We start from the raw sequence: 20848 nt of genomic DNA, 5'->3' as shown, positions 1-20848 counted from the left end.
CATTTTGCACACAGCACCATTCAACAATCACCTAGGTGCCACACCAAACAAAACCTAACCTATTAAAAGGAGTTTAGATTGGACCACAGAAAAAGAATGGAGGATGAGTTGAATTTAAGATCCCTAAGATAAAAATGTTTGTTAACACAGCCTATGAAATAACTGTTAGCATTATCAGCCTTGGGGTGATGTCCCCCCCCCCCCCCCCCCCCCCCCTCTCCAAATTATTTGCCTTACTCCATATTTTTCTGATCTTGTTTTGTTGGCCTTAGGGCTCTGTGCACTTTGCCACTGCTAACAAATGCTTAAGTACATGTGCTCACTCCTCAAAACATGGTAACACTGACTTCTCCCCAAATGTCATATTTAATGTACTTAAATTCTTGTGTGTTTTGCTGTTTGTCTTATAATTCCTAGTAAAATGGTACTACATGTTCTCAGGGCCTGTTAATTAAATGCTCTAGTGAGCTTGCAGCACTGATTGTCACCCACTTAAGTAGCCCTTTTAAACGCGTCTGAGGCCTGCCTTTGCAGACTGGGCATGCAACCTTATTTATGCTTTTTTTTTTTTTTTTTATATATAGCACGTACTTTATCCGAAGGTGTTGGAGCGCTTTACAATAAACCAGTTACTTTACATAAGGACTTCAAAGTACATGAATTACATCCCAGATAGAAACAGAACAACTCTAAACTCACATAAGAATGGTGGTAAGTACATATGTCTGCTACAGATACTAGTGGTTAGTTACACATATATACACACGATGCTAATTCACTCAAGATTACATTATTAGAAAAGTTGAAGAGATTAGGGTTGGACAAATAAATATTACATAGTTGCACAACATGATCTTCTTGCCATTGCTGGGGTTCCTGGGGTGCTCGTTCAGCCAGGCCTTCAGGGTGCTTTTACACTCACGGGTGGGGTTCTTGGGCATGAAGGGATCCCAGAGCTGCCGCTGGCCGTAGGGGTCGAGGAGGTCGGGAGGTGGTGGGCGAAGGCGGTGTCCTGGAGCCTGGGAAATCCAAGTGGGCCCTCACTCTTTCACCACCGACCATCTGGGCATGATCGCTGGCCTGCAGCAGCCCCCAGGTGAGCATACTAATCTCCCCTACGAGTGTGGGCACATCGTGAGAAGGTGGCCTGGTATATGCTGTCCATTAATTAAAGTGGGCACCCTGTACCAGTCCACACGACCCTTGGGATGTATGAGGTCCAAGATAACCTTATTGAAAGCTATCCTAGTGGGAACTATGGAAAGCAGCCTTCAGGCTTAATCTTGAAGGAATGTAAAGCAGCTTGTTTACCAGAATATCACCCCCTGAATGATTAAAAGGAGAACCACACAGTTATATAAAAATATCTATTTATTAACATAACACTCTACTATCCTCTACACGAGGATAGAACACAAAGCACATAATAAAAGATCAATAGAACAATTGTAAGTAGCACATTGCACAGTGGGCTCCAGGGGGAGACCAAACCATATGCTAAAATAGGGGTATAACTGTCACGACTGGGATCAAGACGAGGTCTAGAGCACATAGAATTGCTGGGACCCCAAGGAACCACCCAAGGTGAGTAGACGGGGACCCCACAGAGGCAGTGTGAGAACACAACTGCGGGCTCCGTACAATTCTATGAGGAAGTCGGGGTTACACTTTTAAAGTTTAAGGACCCTTCCAGGAGGGCTTCAAGCAAATCCTTTGGAACTTAGGATTTTGACGAGCCACCCCATCCGTGGATACCGTAGTACCAGAGTTACCTATCCCAGGGGTGCCGGGTGCATAGGTCTGAAGTGGTGTTGGAAACCCTCGTCGTTCTCAATGGAAGTAAGTGTAGAAGTACTGCTGACGGGAAGGTGAAAAGGGTCCTGTGGAATCCAAACCGGGGTTCTAGATGGAAGGAACCTGAAAGCAGAGGGGACACAGTCTGGGTCACTTCAGAGTGACCAGGGTCTCGGAAGACTAATACCCACTGATGTCAGGTGCGACAAAGGGATGCTTGACTCTGCAGCCACACGGACCAGGAGACGTCGAGGATGACCAGGAGCCGGAGGTGAGCTGTCCCACGAAGTCTGTAGAGTGCTGAGGGGTCGGTGTCCGGCGGGACCACCAACACGCCTTGGCAAAAGCAACCCACGCAGAAAGGTCAAACAGGTTATGGAGTGGACCACCAAGGTCCAGGAGACTCACCAAGCAATGGGGAGTCAGGGCGCATCTGGCGCAACCAGGAAAGCCCAAGAACAGTCAAGATGACCCACAGGCCGAATGACCAGGTGTTGCGAGGGGACCTCGAACAAGATTACAAAGTTACCAGCCTACGGAGCACTCTCTGCAAGGAGACTGGAGTTCTTTGGTGCAAATACTGCTCAGGACTACGGAGTCCAATGCACAAGCTCTGGAATCGCCAACAAGCATATGTACTTGCAAATAGACGCAGTGCACAGTGGTTCGGGTTACGCAGCCCCCATGAGGGATACTGGCCTCAAACTTGGAGAGAAGGCAGATCGACCAGGTGACCTTCAGGAACGCACTTTCTGTGTTGCTGAAATCTTTGGAGTCCTCCGGAGCAGCAGTGGTCAGTTGGGTTTTAGGTGCCTGCGAAGCAGGGAAGTGACTCCTTCACTCCAAGGGAGATTCTTCTGTTGTCTTAAGCGCACAGGCACAAACTAAGCTTCGGACTGAAAGGGGGACTAAGTTGAGGCCAGTGTAAGTCCAGCGAAGTCCAAGGTGTCCAGACGGTCAAAGGTCTTTTTTTTTTTTTTTTTTTTTTTTTTTTTTTTTTTTTTTTTTTGTAGAATCTTGTCCACGTAAAATCCAATGTCCTGTAGCTAGGTAACTTATTTAATATTTTTATAAAATCATTTTTATTGGCATTTCTAGAATAACAGTACAGTAGTAGCTATTACGAATGTAGCGTAATTTCCATTAATTATACATCTGGTCATGGAGTAGAACAACTTCATGCTACACCAAAGATTATTAAACGGGATCTCATTATTACAGATTGGTAGGTAGGGCTAGGTCTGAGTCCATGCAAGGTAGCCGATGGGCTGTACCGACAGTTGGGCGATCGCTCTGTTTCACCCCTTATGCTGTAAATGGTTCTATATGCCAGCCAATGATTTAAACTGGGGAAATATAACTGGGGTACACCGTGTCTTATGTCTAGTCGCTTGAAGAGGGTCGTCTAGTTACCACTTTCTGCTTAGCCTCTGGTCGCGTCTGCTTAGCGGGGGTACCCTGGAAAATAGCATAAAAGATGCTGTGCTTGCCGTCTAGCTCCGTCTTCCAGTCCGGACTCACTCGCCGCCTATTCTGTAGGGGGGATTATAAGAGGTACCAGGGGGGGTATTTGTGTGGCGGGGAAAGTGGATTGCCTGAGACCTCGGCTCATCTGATATTTCTTGTATAAAGGAGTGCAGTAAAATAGCCCATGGCATGGATCTAGGGTGTTTGCGAGTTCCCTTAACTTCTTCGGATCGGAGTTCCTCCTCCTCCTCTGCTGTGCCCCATTTTTGACTGCTCCTAACCATGCCGCTAGAGGGGGTCCTCCCTTTGCCTTCCAGTGCATTGCCATGCACTTTTTAGCTAGGAGGAGCGCCAGGGACGCTATGCGCGTTTCAACTTTCCTGTTCTTGCGCCGTTTGCTTGTGCGTAGCGCAGAGGCCTCCCATGTATGAATATCAGGGATCCCCGGGACTGTCAGAAGGGTGGTGTGAATCGTGGCCCATTAAGTGTGGTGCGCCGGACAGTCCCAAAACATGTGTTTTAAAGGAGACTCTAGGTTTTGGGCATCTGGGGCATGTGAAAGACCCATCTGAGTAGTATTGCTGCAGTTTCTCGGGGTGAGGTATGCGCAATGCAGTATGTGCACTTGTATGTTTCTGAAAAGGCAGTTGCGGGACACTTTTTAAAAAAAATTATTATTTTTTTTTTTATTTTTTTTTGGGAACTGTAGGGCGCGAGCCCGCTCTGTCATGGAGCGGTCTTTGGAATTCAGTGTCCCATTTTTCCCCGAAGGGGCGCCAGGGTGAGTGGGTTGAGGGCTCGTAATGCCTTGTATATCCAGGTAACTAGATGTTGTCTCGGGCCCATCTGCAGTAGTGTGTGACACAGTGTGTGTGTGTGTGGGGGGGGGGGGGGGCAGTATCCATCGTGTGCCATACCATGCGGAAGTCTTCAAGTAGCTGCAGATGTAGCAGGAATTGCCCTCTGGGGAGTTCCATCTCGGTCGCCAATGCTGCGAATGTCTGCAGTTGCCTGTTAACTAGCGAGCCTACCTCTGTCAGTGCGTGGTCTGTCCATGTTTGGAACATCCGTTCCGTATAGTGTCCCTAACTCTAGGGAATCCCACCAACAGCAGAGCAGGAGAGTACATGGGCGAATTGCTGTTTAACCTATGCACATGAGTGAGGCAAGCGCGTGCCACTGTTAACTGGAGAGGCTTATTAGGGAGTGGCGTTGCTCATGGCAGCAGCATGCATCTTATAGTCAGTGTCTGGTGACTGTAGTCTGTTCTCCTATGGCCCTGCCCGCTGACCAGCGTGATACCCATTGGAGCTGGGCGGCAAGGACGTGTACCTCAAAGGAGGGGGCACCTACTCCTCCCTGGTCTAGTGGCAGCTGCAGTTTGGCGAGGGCAGTCGGACGTCCCGACCCCCAGATAAGCGTCACGAGGAGTGGTCTAGCTCCCGGTAAAAGGAGCGCGGAGGGGCTACCGGGAGATTGGCAAAATAGTATAGTAGTCTCAGGACGAGTATCATCTTGGTAACTGCCATTTTGCCGTGACAGCCAAGGGGAGATCGTTCCAGAAATGCACGGAGGATCTGATGCCTGCCATTGCCCTGCGGTAGTTCCCGTCATAGAGATCTTGTGGCGTGTGATATAAGCGGACGTCAAGGTACCATACTGCCTGGGGGCTCCCGGAGAGGTCGACGTCGACCAGACTCAACGGATGTGGAGGAAGATCCTTCACAAGGGGGTATATCGTTGATTTGGTCCAATTTACTTTCAGGCCCGCCACTGCTTCAAAGTCCTTTAGGATGCGTAATATGGAGATACGGTTCGACTTTGTCTCGGATATAGATGAGTACATCATCTGCGTAGAGTAATACCGCATGGATGGTATCTGCAATTGGGATGCCCCAATCCTCAGTCTCATTGCGGAGGTGGGTCGCCAGAGGCTCCATGGCGAAAAGTAAGCGAGGGAGCGGGCAACCCTGGCGAGTGCCCCAACGCACCGGAAACAGGGGGGGGGGGGATATCCGAGGCCCCAGTCTCGCTCTGGAGGTGGGTGTAGAGTAGATCAGCTTGGTGTACGCTAATACGCGAGCCCCTCTTCCTGAAATGCAGGACCCTGGAAGAGATACGGCCACAGGAGAGTATCAAAGGCTTTTTCCAGGTCCAGGACCAGACATGCCGCACAAGGAAAACTGTCCCGGATCTGATCCTGAACATGGAACTGGCGCTGTATGTTGTAGCTGTTTCTGCCTAGTACGAATCCATTTTGATCTGGGTGGATCGGTTTTGGGATGACCGTGGCATACCTGTCCACAAGAAGTTTTACCTTATATTTTGTCTGTGGGCAGCCGGGCTATGGGCTGATAGGAGCCCAGTTTTTGTGGATCCCTGGCCGGTTTCAGGAGGGAGACTATGACCGACTCTCACATGGACTGTGGTAGGGTACAATCATCGAGGGCCGCCTGGAACTCACCAGTTGAACTAATTATGTTGCGAAAGTACGGTAAAACTCCAGCGGGAGGCCGTCTAGTTCAGGTGCCCTCCACGTGGCCAGTGCTTTCATCGCCTCCCGAACCTCAGTTGCATCTATGGATTTATTGAAGTCCCGTCAGGCATTACAGCCCATGTGAGGCAGAGGATACTGGCGCAGGAATCTGGTGAGGCGGTCGGTGTCCGATGGAGCGGGATTTGCATATAGTTGCGCGTAATGTCTCCGGAAGGCATCCAAAATGAGAACCTGTGAATAAAGAAGGGTGTTCAGGTCCAATCGGATAGTTGTGATTGGCGGAAGAGTTGTTTTGTTTCACCAACCACACTAATTGAGCGGGCGCATTATCTCCCTCCCTGTGTGCTTGAGCCGCAAATGCCCTGAAATGATACCTGGGTAAGTCGGTGAGCGCCCCTGCATATGGGGTCTTGGCGTCTGCTATCTCGGCCGGTGTAGTTAACCCATTTTATACCCACAGGGGAGGGTTGGACAGATTCAGGGGACCCTCCTAGGGGAGGGGCAGGACAGAGGGCTGGCTACACCCTTGTCCTTTGTCCAGTTCCGCGCCAGAGCAGGAGCCAATGGCTCACAGAACTGGTTTGAGCTGCGCTATGCACAGGGACACCAAACGTGCCCCCAGTGCAGACTTTCAGGCACTCTGAGTGCACCCACCCAGCCCCAATACACTGAATTCTGTCTGGGAGGTGGTCACACCTCCCTGTGACAGGATGCCCATTGTGCTGCCTTCATCTGCTCGAGCTTGGCACAGCAGCAGGAAGGCAGAAGCGTGTCTCTGGTCGGCAGCTTCCATTTTATGCTGTCTGGGTCGAAGGCTGGCACCGGTAAGACCAGTGCTCACTTTTCCATCTGGATTCAAGCTAGACTGGCTGATGAGGGCTGTTAGCCCGAAACTGTTCCCAGGATGCTTGTTTCCGGCCCAGGGTAGACATGGCGTGGCAGTTCGGGCTGGACTGTTCCCATGAGGCACGGGGTCAAGACTGATTTGCATATGGCTGGTTCTGAACTGGTGTGGCGGAGTGAGCTAAAGAATGATAATGGATTAAACCCAGATCACTTGACTGGGGGTGAGTGCTTGCATTGTTCAACACTCCATCATCCCCTTTGGTTTTGCTTTGTTCGCCCTAAGTTGGCAGGGTATGCCCAGACGTGAGTACCTTGCTCAGTTTGCCACTGGATTCGAGCTAGCCTGGCTGACGGCTGATTAGCCAGAAACCGGTCCCAGGATGCTTGTTTCTGGTCCAGGGAAGACATGGCTTGGCAGTTCGGGCTGGACTGTTCCGTGAGGCACAGGGTCAAGACATATTTCCATTATAGCTGTGTCTGAACTGTAGTGGCAAAGTGAGCTAAAGAACGATGATTGATTCAACCAGATCTGTGACTGGGGGTGAGTGTCTGAAAAGTTTCAGCACTTCGTCCATCATCTCATTGTGTCAGCCCATGGGAGGCCTCGGGGGGTACCTATGCTCTGGGTGCATGGTACCATATACTAGGGACTTATAAGGGTACCCCTGAATCCAACCTGGAGTGTACCAAAGTACATGCATGACAATTTAAGGGAGAAAGTAGATAGACTGGGGTCCTGATTAGCAGGATCCTAGTCTAACTAGTCAAAAACAGTTAGACCTCAAGCAAAAAGGTGGGGGTAACCATAAGAAGCAGATATTGCACACGCGTCCTCTGGTTTCTTCCTCAGGCTGCCTACGATAAGACGAGATGTTTGTCCTCTAAAAGCCCCTCTCGGAGGCTCCTCAGCTCCATGGAGTTCCTCCGTTGGCACCACGCTGCTGACGGGGCCTCCTCAGTTCACCACCACAGCCCCCGCTGCAAGCACCAGGGTTCAGGCCTCATCTGCTGATGGGCACTCAGTATTGCTGGGAACTGTTAGTTTGTCTGTTGCAGCCCCCCACCGCCATCTTGGGGGGTCATGCGTTGTGCAGCAATCTGAGGCCGCAATCCGCCCAGGCTGCCTCAGTTCTTAGGCTACAGCCCCGTGCCATTTCAACCTGGCAAAATGCATCTGTTTTTCAAGGCCTAAACCTTCCTTTTTAATACATGTATGTCGCCCCTACATAGCCCAGGGTGCAGTGTATTTAAAAAAGCAGGGTTATGTACTTGTACGTCTTGCGTGTCCTGGAGGTAAAAAAAAACTCTTAAATAAACTTTTTACTATTGCAAGATCTAACGCTCCCATATGATAACATTGAGTTACATTATTGCATTGAATGAGTGATAACTTTAAATTGGGAGCAGGTATGACTATTGCATTTGATGTTTAAAGAATTGTTATATAAAACCCTCTTTAGTGGTAAATAAAGTAGGATTATTTTTTTTCCCATCAACTATTTTATTGCGGTTTAACAATTACCCTGTGGCCAATGAGCACAAGACACAAGTTAAGCATACAGTATCACATATACAAGTTACAACCAAGCGAGCCAGTACATAGACCTAGCTGGGTCAGTGAGTCTCCCAGGAGCAGCGGTTTGGATACAGTAAGTCAGAGGTGCGGCCACTTCCCCCATACTCTGCCATATTTTTGGGGACATCCCCTCACTTCAAACACTACCCTCTCCTGCTGGGCGCACCAATCCACCTCATGGCGCCACATTGCTATGGTGGGGAGAGAGGGTTTCACCCACTTTGCTGCAGTGTCTCGCTTTTCTACCAGGAGGGCCATACTGAGGAAGGCCCTCAACCCTGGTGCCCACTGCGCCCTCTCCTATTCCCAGAAGTGTCAAGTGGGGGGGGGGGACCGCCCATCCCAGCACCTACTGCTGCCCGGTATGTTTGTATTGTCACGCAGAACCAGACCATGTGGAAAGAATTTGCATGTGCAACTGCGCATCGGGGGCAGGTGGCAGCATGTCGGAGACCAATCCTGTGCAGACGTGAGGGGGAGGTACGCTATGTGGAGGTAGTAAGTTTGTATTAGTCGCAGTTTGGAGGAGATGTTGAGCTTGCGGGGGGCGCTATCGGGGCATCCTGCCAGTCCTCCTCTTCAAGTGGACCCTCCCATTGTATCTGGAGCTAGTTGAGTGAGCCGAGAGCATTTATTATGAGGGTGCAGTAAATTTGAGAGACGCTGCCGCGCCCTAGGTTACCCATTAGGATTTTGGCCTCTAGTGGATTAAATACCGGGAGGGATACAGTGTTGTGTACATGGTTAGGAATGGCATGCCTGACCTGGTGGTACTTGTAAAATTAGGAGCGTGCAAGGGCAAATGACCCCTGTAGATTTGCGAAGGAGCGCATGTGTGTTCCTGACCACACATCCCATAATTGGGGAAATCCTAATGTTATCCCATGTTCTGAAGCTGGTGAGTGTTACCGCCTCCTTCTGCCAGGTGCTGTGCCATTGAGGGGTTTGTTGTGTAAGCTTAACATCCCATTGTGCGTGATGTTAAGTGACACTCCAAGCTAAAAATACTACTTGTGTGACCATGGGCAGCTGGGAGGGGATCAGGGTGCCATATACCAAAGCCTTAAGAGTGGGAAAGCCGGGCAAGCTCCAGTGTATAGGCCGGGTCCGGCGATACCTGTTCAACCAGTCGTGGGTGATGAGGAGTTGAGTCAAGATAGTAAAGGTACAAATTGGACGTGCCCAACCCACCGTCATGGGTACCTCGTCAACAGTGGACAATCGCTAGTCGTGGCCGGGATCCCCTACATAGAAAGGTTTGTGCGTCACCTTCCAGCTTCTGTAACCCAGATCTTGGAATCTGGAGAGGAAGGTTGAGGAGGATGTAAAGGAAGCTGGTTATATCATTTAATATATAGGGCTATGTGGCCCATCACGATGAAGGGGAGGCTTTGCTACTTGATCAGGTCCACTTTTACTTTCCGGAGCAACGGCTGTAGGTTCAGGACCCAGGTGAGCTCTGGTTGCAGAGCCACCTACACACCCAAAGATGTGAAACTGTCTGCAGAGAGGGATGGTCGACTGCCAGTCAAAGCAGTCTCTAGATTGGGCCAGGGGGACCAGCACTGATTTGGAGGGGTTCACTTTCAGGCCTGAGGCTAGTCTAAAGTCCCCAAGCAGGTGATGGCATTGAGGGCCGCTCCTTGCTGGGTCTGCCAAATACAGGACGACGTCATCCGCGTATAGGACAATGTGGTCCCACCTCCATCCCCCTGTATAGTGGGTTATCACGAATGACCTTGGCTAGGGGCTCCATTGCCATGGCGAAGGGGGGGGGAGGACAAGTAACAACCCTGCCTCGTGCCACGCCTAATGGGGAAGGAGTCTGAAAGGACTCATTTACTTGTACCCGAGCCTAGGGATGGGAGTTGAGCTTCGCTACCATGCCTCAAACGCGGGTCGAGGCGACACAGGCTAGCATTTTTCAGAGGTAGTCCCAGTCCACTGTATCGAACGCTTTCTTAAAATCTATAAGGAGTGGTGCCAAGTCATGCAGTAACGATTGGCAGTGGGCTAGGGCCACATGGAGCCATCAAATGCTGTGTTGCATGCTTCTCTGTGGCATGAAGCCGAACTGGTCCAGGTGGACAAGCGTCGGCAGCACCCTTTTCAGTCTGTTAGCCAGGATCGTGTTAACTTTTATTTCGCAGCTGAGCAAGGAGATGGGATGGTAGTGGGCACAAGAGGTGGGGCGGGGGGCTGCGCCTTGGGTATCGCTACTGGCAGTCTGGAGCCGGCAGGAGAATCAAGTCGATGCGGGAGTGTGTGTGATAGGAGGACAAGGTGTGCATGTAGTGACGGTGTGTCTGGTGCCAGGACCACCAAGCCTCACAGAGGCCCCATGAAGCGGTCCAGTCAATGAGAAGCCTGTTCCCAGGGTTCTCTAGGGGCAGTGCAGTCGAGAGTCGGCGTGGGAACTGTGTTAAAATTCTCCCCCCCCCCCCCCCCCCCCCCCCCCCCCCCCCCTCCCAACACAGTGAGACCCTCAGGCGGGCGAGAAGTGGAGATGGGTCTAAGGCAGCTTCTTAGAGTGGCTGGAGGGGGCGTGATGGGCAGCAAAACTATCACCAGTCCCTCCAGGGTGCCCTCATGTGCTATAAAACGCCACTGGGAGTCGCGGTAAACTCAGGAAACCACAAGGGGGAAGGAACGGTGCAGGAGGATGGCGACCCCTCTCGCCCCCGTGAGTATCCCGCATGAAGAACCCTGTCATAGACTTTGCAGGACAGGAATGGACAGCGTTCGCCCTGAAGGTGCGTTTCCTGCAGGAGGAGGACTTCGGATGAGTGGCGATGGCCAGTTTCAAAGACTAACCGACCGTTAACATGCCACAATAGTGCCTTGAATTACACTTTGTGGGGCAATTGGGCTTATTGGGCAAATTACACGCCAGGCAAAGGGCCACTGGGAAGGCTGGTGTGGCAAATAAGCAGGTGTCTGGAAGACTGAGTGAATCGGGCTGTGGGATTGTCGTCGCAAGGGAGACTTAAGTGTGCTTATACCGAAGTCATAAACCATCAACAAATATGCTTAACGGAACCCCCCCCCCCCCCTCCCCATACTTCTACCCTAGAAGCATCTGTCACCCAAGGAAATCGAAACATTGAAGTGAACATAGTTTTGCATTGGTGAGTCTACAATGAGAGGTGGAGACAAGAGAAATCCACATCAGCTGCTACTTTAGGGTCTGTATTTCCAGGTGAGGCAGCTGGGCAGATGACCAGTTTCGCCCCGACGAGTGCAGGGAGACCATGGCGGCGCCGTCGGATGACCAGTTCTACGCCAGAGGTCTGGCAGAGTACAGGACTGCGAGGAATGTGAGTCCGGCTGAGGGACTGAGGAAGCTTTCAAGGAGGGAGACGGAGGGGGCACAGTGTACACTGGGTCGACCCACCTCCACCCCCCCCCCCCCACTCCCTGATTGGTCTTTAGTTGAGGTTCTTCCGAGACCGGGTGGCGATGAGGTGGAACCCAGTTGGGAGGCCGAGTGAGTCCCACCGTGTCGCCTCCGGGAGCAGTGTCATTGTCCCTTGGAATGGGACTGGGAGCATTTGACGGGTCAACAGTTGGGTCTCGAGTGATTTGGAGGGGGAGGGGGGCTCTCCTCCATTAGCCTTTGCCAAGCTTCCTCTGGTGGGTCCAAGAAGATGGACTTGTTCCGGAAAATGACTCGTAGTCTGGCTGGGGAAAGGAGGCGATACTGCAGGTCCATGTTCTGAAGTTTTTGTTTGACATCTTGAATGGACCATCTGTATTGCTGGACTTCCCTGGTGTAGTCCGGGAATAACATGACTTTTGTGCTGCTGTATTAAAGGTCTAGTCAGGCACGTGCCTTGCCAAGGACTGCTTCCCAATCGCGGAAGTTCAGGATGCGGACGATGATCGCTCATAGGGCAGCTCCAGAAGGGGGCTTCAGGACCAGTGAGCCCTTTCGACTGCAACCAGGGGATAGGTGCCCTCAGCCATCCAGGACTTAAGCCATGCTTCTATGAGGTCTGCCATTTGTTGAAGGACCGCACCTCCAACGGACCCCCGTGATGTTTAATAGCAAGTGGTTTTCCGAGTCTTCTGCGCGCATCTGTAGTTCTGATGTTAGAGCGATGTGAGAAGTTGGCAGGGTATATGCTGCCCACTATTTAAAGTGGGCACCCTGTACCAGTCCAAACAATCCTTATGGTGATGTAAGAAGGTCAAAGATCACCTTATAAAGCTATCCAAGTGGTAACCGTGGAGAGCAGCCGTCAGGCTTAGTCTTAAAGGAATGTTAAGCAGCTAGTTTTACAAGAACGCAATCTTAGTATTGAATTAAATGAGAGGAGAACTATATATATATATATATATATATATATATATATATATACTGTATAATTACCTGAGAGCGGACGAATAAAGATTCCTTTGAAGCACCTAATCGTGGTCTGGGCTCCTGTTTGCAGCGGGAACGAGTGCAAGTTAAAGGAGTGGAAGTAATATATATATATAATCTACTGGCGGTTGTCAGTAGATAGTTATAGTTAGGAACGTGTTTCCATAGGAAATCCGCAACATTCTATTTTGAATAACTATGGCGCCGATTGACGAATCCTCGCGAAATTTTCAAAATAGGTGGGGCGCTCCGCTCCTTCCCTGAAAGTCTGGGGGGGGGGGGGGATTCGTCAAGCGGGGGCTGAGAAAAAGGGGGGGGTCCCAAAACACGTTTTCCCCATGCATTTTTCCATAGGACCTTTAGTCCTAGCTACAGCCCGAACGGCTGAACAGAATTACTTGAAATTTGGCAGAGAGGTAGTCTTCAGGTCAGGGATGTGCCTTTTGCAGGTCTGGTGTAAATCTGTTCAGTATTTCCTGAGAAAATAGCATTTAAATCACTATATATATATATATATATATATATTCTATAGGCGCGCTCTGAGCGCGTACGGTAAGCTTACCGTACGCGCACGCTGCCGTGCGCGAGCTTAATTCTGATTGGTGGCTACATGACTAAACATTCGAATCGGTTGAAATCAAGAAGTGTCAGCCGCCATTTTGTGTGTCTCACAATGATAAACGTGGAGAACGTGAAAAGGGGGCAACAAAGAGAGTTGCAGACCCCCTAGCGTTTGTCAGGGGGTCCAAGAAGGACCCAAAAGTATGAAATACATTTTATATATATATTTTTTTAAATCGCGGGGTGCGCGTACGGTAAGCTTATCGTACATGCACGGCAGAAAAAAATCATTTAAATAAATATTAATAAATACATAACTTGGCATTTAAAAGTACAAATTCACTTAAACCATAGGTTTCACACACGTTATAGTTAGGAATTAGCATTTAAAAAAACCTTGCACATTCACTTAAAAAAGCCATAGGTTTCACACATGTTATAGTTAGCTGGACATTTCCCTCGTAAAAAACCAATGAAATTCCCCTGTTATAGTTGGTGCAGGCAACTATCTCATGCGACCGCAATCCTCTGCTGATGACGTCAGATATTACATCACTGATTACATATGTGTCTTTCTGAAAAATAAATATTTGTAATATATGTATAGCTAAAGATTAATGGAAGAAGACATGGGTAAATAGGTGTCTAAATACAGTGATGTAATATCTGACGTCATCAGCAGAGGATTGCAGTCGCGTGAGTTATAGTTGCCTGCACTAACTATAACGGGGGAATTTCATTGGTTTTTTACGAGTGAAATGTCCAGCTAACTATAACGTGTGGGAAACCTATGGTTTTCTGGTTTTCTTAAGTGTATATATATATGTATATGTGTGTGTGTGTGTGTGTATATATGTATGTATGTGTATATATATATATATATATATATATATATATATATTATTTTTTTTTTATATATAGCACTCTAAATACTTCAGTATCTGCTAGCTGCATATAAACCCAAAGCACACAATACTGTAGCACATAAACAATTGTAAGTAACACTAGTACACAGTGGGCTCCAGGGGGAGACCAAACCATACATTAAAATAGTGGTATAAGAACCACGACTCGAGCCAAGACCGTGTCTAGGAATGTAGAATCGCTGGGACCCCAAGGACCCATCGAAGGTGAGTAAGTGGGGACCTCACTGAGGACGGGTGCAGTGTGGGAACACGACCCCGTGCGCCGTACAGTTCCATGGGAGAGTCATGGTTGCAGTTTTAAAGTTTAAGGACTCTTCCCAGTGCATTACTAGGAAGCCCTTTGGATCATGGGTTGAAGAGCCACCCCAACCGTGGATACCGTAGTACCAGAGTTACCTATCCCAGTGAAGCCGGGTGCATAGGGCTGAAGTGGTGTCAGAAACCGCCGTCCATCTCAATGGACGACTTCAAGGAAATACCACTGCGGGAAAGAAGAAAAGTGTCCGATGAAATCCAGAGGTGGATTCTTGATGATTACCTGAAAGCAGAGGGGACAGAGACTGGGTCGCTCGGTAGACCAATGCCCACCGATGTCTGGTGCATTGAAGGGGTTCTTGATTCTGCAGCCACTGGGACCAGGAGACTTAGAGGATGACCAGGAGCCAGATACAAGCTGTCCCACGAAGGATGTCGAGGGGCTGGTGTCTTGCTGGAGCACCAACAAGCCTTGGCAGCGGCAACCCACACAAATGGTCAAGAGATTATGGCTCGGACCAGCAAGGTCCAGGAGACTCCCCTGACACATGGGAGTCGGGGCAAGCCTGGAGCAACTAGGGGAGCCCAAGGAAAGCAAAGATGACCCACAGGCTGAAGGCATCTGAGTCGCGAGGGGACCTCAAGCAGAATTGCAAAGCAACAGCCCACGGAGCACCCGGTGCAAGGAGGCTGAGGTTCTTTGGTGGAAATGATGCCAGAGGTTGGTGCTACTTGGAGCCCAGTGCACTTGTTTTGGGAACGCCAACAAGCATATGCACTTGCAAAAGTACGCAGTGCCCAGGGGTATGGGTATTGCAGCCCCCACAAGGGATTCTGACCTCCAACTTGGTTAGAGGGCAGCTTAGACCTTGAGGGATGTGGAACCCACCTCCTCTGTTGCTGGAGCCTTCAGAGTCCACAGGAGGTCTGGTTCAGCAGACCGATCAGTTGCGTTATGGTGCCTACGGTTTCAGGGGAGTGACTCCTTACCTCTAAGGGAGATATCTTTGGGTGTCCTTGATCCTCCACAGGTCCTTCACGGAGCGTGTATGGTGCACAGATACAGACTATGCTTCTGACTGAGAGGTAGACTGTCAGGCCCAAACTAAGTTCAGCGAAGTCCAAAGTGTCCAGACAGTCGAAGTACAGTGGTTTCTTGATCAAAATCTTGTCCACATTGAATCTAAGGTCCTACAGCCAGGTAAGCCCTTTTGTACCCACAGGAGAGGGTTGTACCGATTTAATGGGGAGGTTACTCCCATGTCCTTTGTCCAATATCACACCAGACCAGGAGCCAGCGCCTCCCAGGACTGGTATGAACTGGACTATGTACAGGGACACCAAATGTGCCCCTCATGCAGACTTTTGGTCGCTGGCAAGCGCACCCACCCATGCCTAATGCACTAAATCCTGCCTGGGAGCTGGTCACACCTCTCTGACAGGATGCCTATTGTTCTGCCTTCCCCCTGCTTGAGCTTGGCTCAGCAACAGGAGGGCAGAAAGGTCTCTGGTCTGCAGCAACCCTTTTGGGCTGCCCGGGACTGGAAGGCTGGTACAGGGTACACCAGGGACCTCACAAAGCTCGTTTCTGAGGGGTGGAATCATACCTCCCACACCAGTTACCGGTGTGGGGGTATAATTCCACAATGTTTGACATCAAACACAATAGGGTTACTTTCAGCCGTTTTAGAGTTGGTCACCGGGAGAATGGACTCGGTAGGCTGCAGGGTTGTCCTGCTCATGCAGTGGCACACTCTCACTTAGAACCAAGCACCGTGCCTTCAGGATTGTTAAGGCCTGCTATAGGGGTGCCTTATAGGTTTAAATGTAGTGACCCTTTAGATATAGTAAACCTATATCTCAAGTAAGTGGTGCATGCACCAACTTGCACAAGCTGCAATGTAGGCATCCGGGGTACCTATGCCCTGGGTACATGGGTACAATTTACTAGGGACTGACCAGGGTACCCAGTATCCAATCTGGAGTGTACCCAAGTACATGACATAACATTTTAGGGAGAAAGCAGACTGGGGTCCTGATTAGCAGGATCCGAGTCAGACTAGTCAAACAGTGTAACATGAAGCAAAAAGTGGGGGTAACCATAAGAAGCAGATCCTATAAGCCATGAGTGTTGAGACTTAAGGGCCGAGACGCTTTCCTTGACTGTCAAGATTTCTGACTCGGTCTCTGAGAGTCTGACTGTGGTGTTGCGGAGGTCCCATTTTTACTTCTCCTACTCTGGCCTCCACTGCTACCTGGGAGGTTTGGCTTCCTTGCAGAATGACTGAAAGGTCATTGGGTGGGGCTCCAGCCTGGTATAAGTCCGTGGAGCCTGGGGGAGCCGAGACGGTACTGCTGGAGCGGGTGGTGTAATGGTCTATGAGCATCTGTGTCGTTGGGGTTCCTTGTCCTTCCCGCCCCCCCATCCCATGACCGGAGCTTCTCGGATCTCGCGGGGACAACCCCTGGCTTCAGGAAACTGAGTCCGAGGGGGCACAGCCCTGCTGCCCTGGGGGAGAAAGGGCAATGGTGTGGGACACCCCCTGGGTCAACAGTCACTTCAGCTGGCAGTGCTCTCCCCCCCCCCCCCCCCCCTTCCCCCGTGGGTGCCCGAGGAGAGGGTGGGAGCACAGCAGACACCCGCTACATCCAGGCGGGGGGGGGTGGGGGTCATGCACTGAACCGTGCAGCAAGATATCCCTCGATCTGTGGTGTGGGTCTTAAGACTGGGCCCCCTATGGAGGGCAGGAAGGAGTAAGTGGATCCAGAGCCTGGGAGGGACCGGGTGGGGAGGGGGGTGGTAATCCTCACCACCCCAATCTTCGGCACACGTCTTGGTGGTGGGGGGCATCTGGGCCCAGGTGCACCTGTTGAGACAGGAGGACCATGGCCAGGCAGAAAGGACAGCACAGTCTGTGCAGGGTGTATGCGTGTGGCCACTGACTAACCATGGGGGGGGGGGGGGGGTCCTGTGGCCGTATCTGGGGTTCATATCGGCTGGTCTCCTTTGGCTCCAAGGGTGTCACTAGCTGGTTCCCACAGGACGGAACCCCCAACCATCAGGCCACCCCTGCTTTCATGCCAGGGAGGGACACCAGTTCAACGTCTCCCTGGTGCTCCAGGGCACCAGTTCATAGTCTCCCCGGAGCATGCCTGCACAGCGGTCTGGTGTGTGTCACGCAGGTCGCCACCCCGGGCCTCTGACCCTGCATCAACACGTGCAGCGGAGTCTATATCCTGAAGTACTAGGAGAGGGTGCTTCTGCTGTGTTATGTGCTAGAACTCAGGGTGGTCTTCGCCCCAGATGCTCCTCTTCCATCATTGGGCCAATCAAGCCCCAGTCCACCAAATTGCCCCCCCCCCCCGGTCACAGTGCTGGCCCTCTGTTCCCGATGGAGCGGGAGACTCCGTTTTGTCTGGCCTCCAGAGTGCCACTGGTCGTGGTGGGAGGTTGCTGCAGCAGTAGGGTGGGGGAGGGGTGGAAGGCTCCAACCAGGCAGAGGTCATTATCTGCGATGTCCGCATGGGGCCCCAAGGCACCAGGAGAGGAGGCCCTTGCTGCTGTGTCTGCTAGAACCCAGGGTGATCCTGCAGCCCCAGGTGCTCCGTCATCGGGTCGATCCAGGCCCCATTCCACCAAATTGCCCCCAGTGATAGTGATTATCTTCCAATCCGGATGGAGCTTGAGGAGAGTATTTTCCACAGCTTTCAGGGGGCCACAGGTCGCAGTGGAAGGTTGCTGCTGCTGGAGGGGGAGGCTCCCGACCAGGTCAGCCAACTGATCCTGCTGGTACCACCCGCGGTGTGGTTCTTCTGGGGTGCAGCTTAGCCTTGTTTGAAGGAGAAGCCCCTCCCGTCCAACTGTAGTCCATTGAGGGGGGGGGGGGGGTGGTAGTGTTGCCCCATCCTCTCCAGGGGCACCGTGTGCTCCAGGTGCTGATGGCCTCCCTGACTCTGAAGGCTTTCTGTTGTTGTGCAGGTGCTGCCCATCTCCTCTGCAGCTGCACGACAGTCCAATTGTGGCTGCCTGGCACCATGGGCATCACCGGGGTGTCTCCCGTTCGAGGGCAGAGTGGTGGAATAAGCAGCAGCCACTGGCATTACAATGGCAGCTGGATTGGGATGGTTTGCGGCGGAGCTCACGCTTCAAGTGACCACGATGATGGCTGCATTGGCCACGCCCCCTGTAAAATTGGATTGTCGCAATTCTGAAAATGCCACTTTTAGAAAGTTGTCATTTTCTTGTCCCAACCATTTGGTGCCTGCTGCCTGTATCCTGGGTCTCATGACTAGATATAGCTGGCAGTTGGTCTTTATATATTACTCCCAGACAGCGAGACAAAGGGGGAATACGTGTTGGCAGGATAGTCCTTCTCTCACGTGATAGGGGGACGGAGCTGTTACCTACCACACTAGCACATCACAAACACTAAATTAAGCACCAATATGGCTGGAGCTGAATATCAGAGGGGCGATAGATAAGATTAAGCGCGGCGCTATCCTTAAGCAGGCTAAGCGTGCTGGTGCGGATATTCTGATGCTCCAGGAGACGCACCTCATGGGGACAAAGGCGCTGTGCTTTCAACGTTTTGGATATGTCCAGGTGTTCCATGCGGGCTTTGTGCGGGTTTCACGGGGGGTGGCAGTTCTGCTTCATAAACTGGTTCCCTACATGCATGTTAGTGCGTGGAGCGATACACAGGGCAGATATCTTTCTACAAGGGGAATTGTGGGGTGAGCCTGTGACCTTTGGGAGCGTGTACACCCCACAGCCGCTGTCCTGGGGTTTCGTTGAGAAGTTGGTGACTGTGTGGGCAGATGTCCCGAAGGGGCTAGCGGTGGTTGGTGGGGATTGGAATGATGTGCTGGACCTGGCTCTAGACAGGCGGAGGCCCGATGGGGCCCCGGCTGGTGGCACTTCCACCAAGCTTCACTCCCTGATAATGGGCCAGGAGTGGGATGACCCTTGGCGTTGGTTGCATGGCAGGACTCCGGGATTCACCTACCTCTTGGCGGTCCATGACTCCCTCTCTCGTATCGATTGTATTTTTGTGTCTCGGGGCGACGCGGGCAGGGTGGTGGAGGCCGCTATTCTCCCCCGGGGGCTCTCTGATCACTCGCCGGTCGCCATTACGCTGCTGCGGGCCCTATGCGAGGACCAGTCCGGTGGCGTCCTTCTGTGTGGAATCTCCAGCAGGCGCAATACAAGGAACACATGGGAGATTCCATAGATCAGTATTTGCAGCAAAATGTGGGGGCGGTGTCGGCGGCGGCATCTCTGTGGGAGGCGATGAAGCCCACGCTCCTTGGGGTTGATATCTCCTTCTGTGCCGCGGCCCGCAGGGCCCGCAGGGACTTACTTGTGCGGACGGAGGCGAAGATTTTGGATCTAGAAGCGCGCAGTGGTAGTGGGGAGGGCTAGCGGGTCCGCCGCCAGCTGTTGCAGGCGCAGCAGGAACTCTCCTCCATCTTGCTGGATGAGGCCCGTCAGGTGTGGTTGGCAACCCGCAGCAGGATTTACCAGTGGGGGGGACAAATCGAGTAAACTCCTGCATAGACTGTGTCAAGGGGTGACTAAGTCCCTTATCCTTCCGGGTGTAGTTGGACCCGATGGTGTGCCGATATCGGACCCGTCAGCCATTGCAGAGAACTTCACGGACTATTACGCGGACCTTTATGTGCCTCGAGAGTGTTTGCCGGCAGAGGTTATTGCCCGATTTTTAGATGACCTACCTCCCAGGACCCTGACTGATGAAGTGAGTGCTGACCTTGATAGTCCGTTCTCGGTCGATGAACTGAATTCCGCTCTTCAGGAGCTGCAGCCGGGTAAGGCGCCGGGTCCTAACGGATTCCCGAACAAATTTTTCAAGCGGTACTCCCAGCAGCTCGGCCCTCATTATTGCAGGGTGGTGGAAGAGGCCAGGGAGGTAGGCAGGTTGCCAAGAGACTGGCGGCACGCTGAGGTGGGGGTATTTCACAAACCCGGCCGACCTCCTGAGCACCACGCAGCCTATCGTCCCATTTCCCTTCTTAACGTAGAGGCTAAGGTCTTGGCCAAGGCGCTGGCCAATCGTCTCCATCCTCACATTTCTCTCTTGTACATCCCGACCAGGCCAGGTTTATGCCCCGGTGGGCGACCCGTCCTAATATACGCAGGGCGCATGCGGCTATTGCGGCGGCCGGCAGTCTTGGGGTACATACGGCCCTGTTGCTTGCGGATATGGATCGAGCCTTCGATTCCCTGAGTTGGAAATATTTGTTTGCCCTCCTACGCAGATTGAATCTAGGACCTCGCTGTCTCTCTTATTTGACTTTACTCTACACTGATATAACACCATCTGTGCGAGTAGCGGGCTCCATCTCGTCTGTCTTCCCCATTGGTCGGGGCACCAGACAGGGGTGCCATTAGTCACCCTATTTGTTCGCCCTGGCTATGGAGCCCCTGGCTGCGTGGGTGCGGATCGATGCGCAGGTGTCGGGATTCGAGTGGGCCAATGGCCTGTCAGATCGTATTGCATTATATGCAGACGACGTGCTATTCTTTCTTGCGCAACTAGATA

At 51.7% G+C, this 20848-nt stretch overlaps 1 protein-coding gene across 2 annotated transcripts in view; it reads left to right on the top strand.

The window, feature by feature from the left end:
- Nucleotides 1–20848, top strand: part of PC (pyruvate carboxylase) — a 2056240-nt gene that overhangs the window by 7631 nt on the left and 2027761 nt on the right. The window contains exon 2 of one of the 2 annotated variants that reach the window (XM_085625492.1): nucleotides 585–711. The exons of the other annotated variant lie outside the window; for it this stretch is intronic. The gene's annotated coding sequence lies outside the window, so the exon portion shown is untranslated. The remainder of the gene's footprint in view (nucleotides 1–584; nucleotides 712–20848) is intronic. 2 annotated transcript variants of the gene reach the window in all.

The sequence above is a fragment of the Triturus cristatus genome, chromosome 9 (genome assembly GCF_964204655.1).
Source record: "Triturus cristatus chromosome 9, aTriCri1.1, whole genome shotgun sequence".
NCBI lineage: Eukaryota > Metazoa > Chordata > Amphibia > Caudata > Salamandridae > Triturus > Triturus cristatus.
The sequence above is the reverse complement of the archived record's forward strand: the minus strand, read 5'-3'. Positions and strand labels throughout refer to the sequence as shown.